Genomic DNA, 7,480 nt, shown 5'->3' with positions numbered 1-7,480 from the left:
CACACACACACACACACACACACACACGCCTGGCATGAGTTTAAGCCACCGTGTCCAGGACTGGAACTATGGAACTACAGTCAATTACGTGGGAGTCCAGCGACATAGCCATTATGCTAACTGCTGGTCCCTTAGGTTGCTTTTTTAATCCACACCGTATCTATCCACTGCACTAAAGCCAGGTTCCTACTCCGCTTAACCTTAGGTGTATCTGTCTTTACCTGTATATGGTCTATCTGCCCTTATTAGCTTTTTTAGAAGGAATTACGGTCTCCCTTGGTTTTCACAGAAAGGCTGATTTCAGGACTCTCACAGGTAACCAAAATCTGAGGATGTTCAAGTCCTTTACAAAAAAAATGGCGCCGTGTTTGCCTATAACCTATGGATATCCTCCCATATACTGTAAATCATCTGTAGATTACTTCTAGTACTTCATACAATGTAAACACTATGTAAATAGGTGTTAACCCATATTGTTCAGGGAATAATAAGGAAAGTCTATATATTTTCTGTACAGATGCAACCATAGTAGGCCTAAAGAGATGGTGCGTGTCACCCAACAGACTAACATTTTCCGTCCAGGTTAGTTGAATCTGCAGATGCAGAGCTCAGTGATATGGAGGGCTGACTGTACATGCACAGCTTTAATTTCCTTGCCAGCTCCTGTGTGTCAGATGCCAGGGCTCTGTTTGATCTCAAAACTATCTGTCCCTACATGGATAAAGCACAAACTGATCACTGACATTTAGGGCATCCCTTATTTTTTTTTTAATAGATTTTTGCCATTGGGCACATGCACTCTCTGGAAAAACAGAGAGAGAAACAGAAAGCAAGAAATCGCCCCCCCGGGAGGATGGCCATGTAATCCCTTTTTCTCCATTCTCCTCTCGGGATCTTGGGCATGTATGCACACGTGCCCAGTGTGAGTTTAAGCTGCCGGGTCCGGGACTCAAACTATGGTCAACTACATGGGAGTCCAGTGGCATAACCATTACGTCATCTGCTGGTCCAGCATCCCTTTTATTTATAAGAACCCCCTTCCCAATACCCCCCATTACCAGCTCTTCCCAATCCAAGGAAGTTTTCTCCTGGCATTGTTCTTTTCAAAGTATGAGAGAAAGTTTTACCTCCTTGACTTAATTCCTTCTTTGATTACCAGCTGTGAGTAAGGATGATGACTTGCAACTACAAAACATCCTGTAAGCTTGTTGCCACCAGTAACACAACATACAACTTTTAAACAATTCTAGCTGATACAAGCTGTTCTAGCCAAAGAGTTTCTTTGAACTGATTCTTAAAATAGGTGATTTTCTTTCAGAACAAAACATTTTATGCTAAATTTTTTTCAGTGTTGACTTAAATCATCTCATGACCCATTTATCCTTAAAAGCTCGACTTCTTTCCTGTTGTGCAGCTCAATTAAATAATGATTTCTAGCACAATGATAGAGTAAGAGTCTCCTGCTACTTACAAAAGGCTCAAAGTCTTGTGTACTTGGTATCAGAAATCCCCTCAGGAACCTTTTGAAGGGGAAAGCTGTAAGTAGATGATGCACCTGTATAGATTTGGAGATGGGCCAATGAGCAGTCAAGCATCTTTATAATGGACTTCAGCTTTATTTCCCTGATGATTACATGTATGTTTCTCCTATGTGAAAATGGCATCTACCTGGAACTCTGTTACTTCTTCCCTTAGTTCCAAAATATGTAAGTAGTTCATTATTTTTTCCAGGCCAAACCTGTTTATATCTTGCTAGGCCCATCTCTCTGCCCTCCCCATATTATCCAATTCACTAGGTACATTTTGCTATTTAAATTTAAATTAATTAAAATGAAATAACAGTGAACAATTCTGATTTTCAGTTCAATGGCCATATCCTCAGTGCTCAGTGGCCACATGTGACTAATAGCTGCTGCATTGGGAGCATTCAGTGCAGACATGGAGCATTTCCATTATAGCCCAGAGTTCTACTGGACAGTATTGTAGACCATATGGTCCATCGGGACAGAGACTGCATCTGTCTGTCCTACAGTTATCACAGGGCCTCAAGGGTTTCACAGGGTCTTGAGTAATTAACATATAGTAAGCACACAGCAATACTTGTTGAATAAATAATCTACTAGAAAGATCCTTCCCTATTCATAATGTGAGAACACAGTGAGTAGGACTTTAAAAAGAATCCCTCGTTGGATAAAAGCAAGGTGAGAGTTTAGCTTAAGTGTGGGCAGGGACTATAAACAAATATAAGCATGTGCCTATTCAGTAACAACAGAGATTAACAGTTCACAATGAGTTAAATTTCCATTCAATACTGAAATTTCAAATATACAACTTTATCAAAACTAGAAATTCAAGTCATTGATCTAACCAGCTCCTAGCCAGAGGTGGAACAAAAATCATGGCACCACAGTTAAAGGCTTTTCCAATCAGTTCTCCATTAATTCAGCACTTGCTTGCATTCAATATGCAAACGAAAGGCAAGAAACTGGAAAAAAAAATACCAGTAAGGTGCCCAGCACACAAGAACTTACTTAAATAAAGGAAGTTCCTAATAAGAAAATGCATTTCACTTGTAAGTTCCCATATAAACAATGTCCTGTGATGTGAGGCTCCCAGAGCAGCCTTCCAAAGCCAATTTCATCCACCCATCAGTGGGATAGAATCTTAGCACTTCCATGGAGAAAAACATCCAACATTCTCATTCAAAGTGCCTGAAACCTCTCAGGTGAAGGCCTCACCTATCGATTGCTGCCTGCCTTAACTCCAAATTAAGGATGGGGTTTTTGTGTCTTTAGGCCAAGAGAGCGAAAGACCAGATAGGGTAGAAACTGAGATGGGCCAAAGCAAGGATCCAAAGTGAAAAGGTGACAGGAGCTCTGCAGTGAGGGGATGAAGAGAGGGTGAGAAGCAGAAACAGGCTCTCTGAGATGCTAAGGTACAGTGACAGTGAAAGACCAGCAGCAGAAGAAATTAGGGAGACATCCTCTTCTCCTTTAAAGCTTCCTGTCAAACTGCTAGGACCTCCCTCTTCCTCAGAGCCACCAGCACACTGTGATTAAACTCTTACACAGCTTCCCAGTTCTCTTCAGATAAAGACGAGTGGCCTGCTCTGGCTTGCAGCCCATTTGTCTGGCTCTTACCCTGCCTCAGTTGTCCCCACATTGCCCTGGGCCTCCTCTCCCTACCCACACCAGCCCTCCATCTTTCTTAAGCCCTATCTTGGCTCAGGTCTTCAAGTACGCTACTTAACCTGGAAGGGTCTTCACTTCCTACTTGAATGAACTAACTCCTCCTCCACCTTCATTATATCATCATTTATTACTTCCTCAGGAAAGTCTGCCTAGAACTCCTGGATTAGGTTCAATCTCTCTTATTATCTATATCCATAGCATCTTTTACTTTTCCCTCATTGCACGTATCAGAGCTACGATTTTACATCTATTCATGTAACAATTTGATTAAAGGCTATTTTTCCCTCTAGGATCTAGATTGCTAGTTCCTGGAACCTGTTCTGGATCTTTTTCTCCTCACCACTGTGTTTTCAATGCCTTGTGTATGACACATAGTAGATATTCATTCACTAAATATGTCCTGAATGAATGAATGAACGTAATGAGGAAAGGGGGTTCTCAGGCTTTAGATGGGTGGTTTTAGGGCTTAACCCTCTCTGCATATGGATGTTTATGCATACACCTAGCCATTCACAAATAAAGGGTGACCACAAGTGAGGAATTGCCTGTACTCATTTGAAAGTTAAAATGTTTATGCGATTTAGTGTGTTTTCCTATCCTTTCTTTCCAGCTCTCGTCTCTCCTTTCATATGTGATTTACTCTAAGAGTCCTGGACTCAATTTTTTAGCATAGTTGAGGAGACAGGAGGTTCTGTCCTCTAATAGAACACACACTTCCTACCCTTCAAAGAGAAAAATATTGTGGAAAGGTGAACTGTTCACAGAACACTTGATTCAGAATCTTCAAGAAAAAATATAATCAAAAAGTAGCCTCTTTTCCTTACTTTCATGGTTATTATTAAATAACGGCCGACCAAGAAAATAAATGTGCCTAATCTTAAATTCTGTAAGATCTCAGAGGGTGCCCTGACAGGGAGCATGTCTTTCTAAACAAGATTTACTCTAATGGGGTTAGCTTCTTAAGAATAAGAATATGCTAGTGTGTATGCTTGGTACTTCCGACTCTAAGGGGTTAAAGTGAAATGTTACAACTTTTTCAGTATTCATTTTGTTGTGTCCTGCTAAAGTCAAAAGAACTTTTTGTAAGGCCAAAAAATGTCATTTTGTGCACTTGTCTTGACCCCAACATCTAAAAATATAAAATGCTGGAACTTCTAGAGCAGGTGACAAAAAGAAAAGCTTAAAGAGGGCTAATTGTTTAAAGTCTAAATGTAGCCCATGCAAGAGGACAGAAATAGATGTCTTTCCAAGTGACCCAGCTTGGATAAAACCAGGCATCCGATTTATTTGAAGGACTTTCTGTCTCTGCATTTTTTCCTCCAGGTTTAAAGAGAAGCATTTCTTTTTCAGCATAATGGATAGTAGTGTCATCTTGGCTACCTTCTGTCTACAAGTGGGGTTAATTTTAGCCTGATCCTCATGTTCAGCACACGGAGGAATTTATATTACTCATCAACCATTGCTAGAAGCCTAAGATAGCCTGTAAGTCTCCGAGAAAGTATCTCCTGATTGACTCCTGATTCTCCCTCCCCGTGTTCAAATCAGAGAGGGTAGCTGTGAGTTTAGAAAAGCCACACCTGCTCTTGTATATACCACTGCTGCTAACTTTGGGCTTTCTTTTCACAGTTTAACTTTTCTTACTCCTTTGATATATACTCTACTTCTTAGTTTAAACACACATTTCAAAACACTTCCTTTGGGTAACTGAAGTGAAATTGATCATTCTTCAAATGTATGTTTTTAACTGACTTCCTCCTTCCTGGCTAGAAAATTAACTTTAGTCCTCCCTTATTTGATCTGTTAAACTGGGTATATAACACCTTCCAGACAAGACTTAACAAGATCCTAGGTGCTGAAGATTTCACTGGATAGAGTCTCAACATTCCCACAAAACACTTACAGATCTAACAGTCAAACTTACAATTGAATTCGAGCTGCAAAGCATATTGATTGACATCGTTGTCCATAATATATTGAAACAGCCAGCTATTGTCTCATTTCTCTCTGCCAGTTCCAAGGCACTCTTTAAAAATCAATCGCCTTCTCCCTGTGCAGACTCGCTAGCAGTGGGTATTCAGTGCCTGAACTATAAACGTGTTTATTCACTTCAGTTGCATATCAGTTGTTTTTATTCCCATTAAAACTGAAATCTAATGTTTGGATTGGAAAGAATCAATAACATCTGAGAACAACTTTGCCCAAATATTTCACAGCCCATTGTAAGAGGTTGTTGTTGTTCACGCTGGTTATTTGCCAAACTGCCACCTGGGCATCAAAGTTGGTGACCAAACAGGTGACAATGTTCTCACAGTCCCACAGAAAACACACCCAGCACTAACACTGCCACACTGCAGTTCTTTGACTTCAAATGCTTTATGGACTTTTTTTCCTGTTGTGTATGTGATTATAGTCCAAAACTGACGTGAAAAACAAGCTCAAAAATTCCAGCTCTCAGACTGTGATGATGGGATTTACTTCTCAAAAGGAAACAGATCTCCAAATCCCAGAATGCAGTTTAGTTAGAACCTCCAGGGTATTCCGCGGCCTACAACAGCCTATTTCCTAGGGATAAATCTTCCTACATTTTCTCTGACTATATTTCTCACCATGGAGAAAATGTTCTGACCCCGTCCCCCAAAATAATGTTGCCTTAATCAATGACAGAAATACATTTGGTGATATTACATACAAACACTTACTCTGACTGCCATCAAAAATATTATTTTTCTTCAAAATAACATTTTTCTATTGAAAAAGAAAAAAATTTAAAATGAAGTTTTTCTTAGTGATTCAGTTTCCTACAATAAATAAAATGATCTTTTTCTTCCTCAAATGTTTTCATTTACTTTTCGTTCTTTTGTCAGCATTTTGTTCTATTGGCCATTTTTAAGACAGGATGTATTGCATCTCTGACTTTTTCCTACATTTTTGTAATTTTCATTTCATTATTGTTTTCATCTTCTACATCATACATTCAGTTTGGTTTTTAAATAGACCTTTTACTATCTTGGAAATAAAGGGTCAGTTGGGCCACAGGAAAGGGGGAAAAGGAGTCCTATCATTCTTATAAAAAGAAACCATGAAACCAAATGAAAATTACAAGATCTGTTACTTTATGACATCCGTAATTTTCCTGTGCCTGAATGTAATACTTCAAACACCCCCCACCCCACCCCCTTCTCACTGAACTGACACACTGCAGGTGCCACAGTTTAGATTTAACAATGAAAAAAGTCCATTTCTTTTCAAGTTCAGCAGCAAAGACATCACAAAAGATAGAGTTATCATGAGCTAATTACAGTCCTTGAAAATTACCTTTGTGCTTAGCAAATAGGCATTTTTTTTTTCTTTCTGGTGATGAAGAAGTTGGCAGTTTAAATAAAAAACACTATTTAAAGTAACAGAGTACAGTTATATAACCTTTTCACATAAATCACACAATAACTCTTTGTGCTTCATAAAAAAATAGAACTGTGGTGCTTGTTAAGATTTATTTATATAATAATCTATGCAAAGGATTTTTTTTTCTTTTATAAAAGTGGGATGTTCTCTTTTTTTTAACCTTTGGCAGTTGCAGATTAGAGCACAGGAATATCCTCCAATCACCATTTTTAGTCGCACACACTCCAGCTACTAAAGAATCCAATTCAAGTAGTGTTTCGTCATCACCATGTGTCTATTTCTAAGAACACAGGCAGAAAACTTAATGAAGAAATTGTCTTTGCTTACTCAGTAAGTAAAAATATGAAGTCAAAATTCCAATCCAGTGAAAGAATTCCTTTGTAACAAACTGTACTATGACCTGAGATGATTGTTCTGTTTTCAGGAATACTATTCCTTCAAATATGTGTGGTTAGTGATGAGGGCAGTGAAGTCATAGGATCATTGAGCTCCTTTAGTTTTTCCAGCGATTTGACATGGAATTCTCCCATCAGGTCCTCCTCCTTTCCTGCCCAGCTCTTTTCCTCCCCTTAACCTTGTTCCCCAATTTAAACCTATTGATAGAAGCAGTTGTCCTTCATTATTTGCAACACTGTCCCCCATATAAAATAACTTGATACCAAACTAACCCTATTACTGACCAGATCACCCTGAAGGGTTTCGGAATTAAAGAACCAAGGTCATACGTAAATTGCTAAATGCTCGGCTTGGCTCAAACTGACTCAGTTAATCCTCGGTCCAGAGGATCACTCCAGGAAGTGATCTTTTCATGGAGATAAACCTAGTCAAAGCATTTCATTGGTCAGATATATCTATTCTGATCCTTGCTAAACAGTGGGGGGTTCTGA

General features: G+C 39.1%; 1 long non-coding RNA gene across 1 annotated transcript in view; it reads right to left on the bottom strand.

Moving 5' to 3' along the window:
* The window catches only part of LOC114008238 (uncharacterized), a 19,718-nt gene extending 14,476 nt beyond the window's left edge, over positions 1-5,242 (bottom strand). The window contains exon 1 of the long non-coding RNA XR_003549788.1: positions 5,113-5,242. This is a non-coding gene — a long non-coding RNA (uncharacterized LOC114008238). The remainder of the gene's footprint in view (positions 1-5,112) is intronic.
* Between the last annotated feature and the right edge of the window lie 2,238 nt (positions 5,243-7,480).

The sequence above is a fragment of the Tupaia chinensis genome, unplaced genomic scaffold (assembly GCF_000334495.1).
Source record: "Tupaia chinensis unplaced genomic scaffold, TupChi_1.0 Scaffold000313_1, whole genome shotgun sequence".
NCBI lineage: Eukaryota > Metazoa > Chordata > Mammalia > Scandentia > Tupaiidae > Tupaia > Tupaia belangeri.
This window is presented reverse-complemented; position numbering and strand designations above follow the sequence as displayed.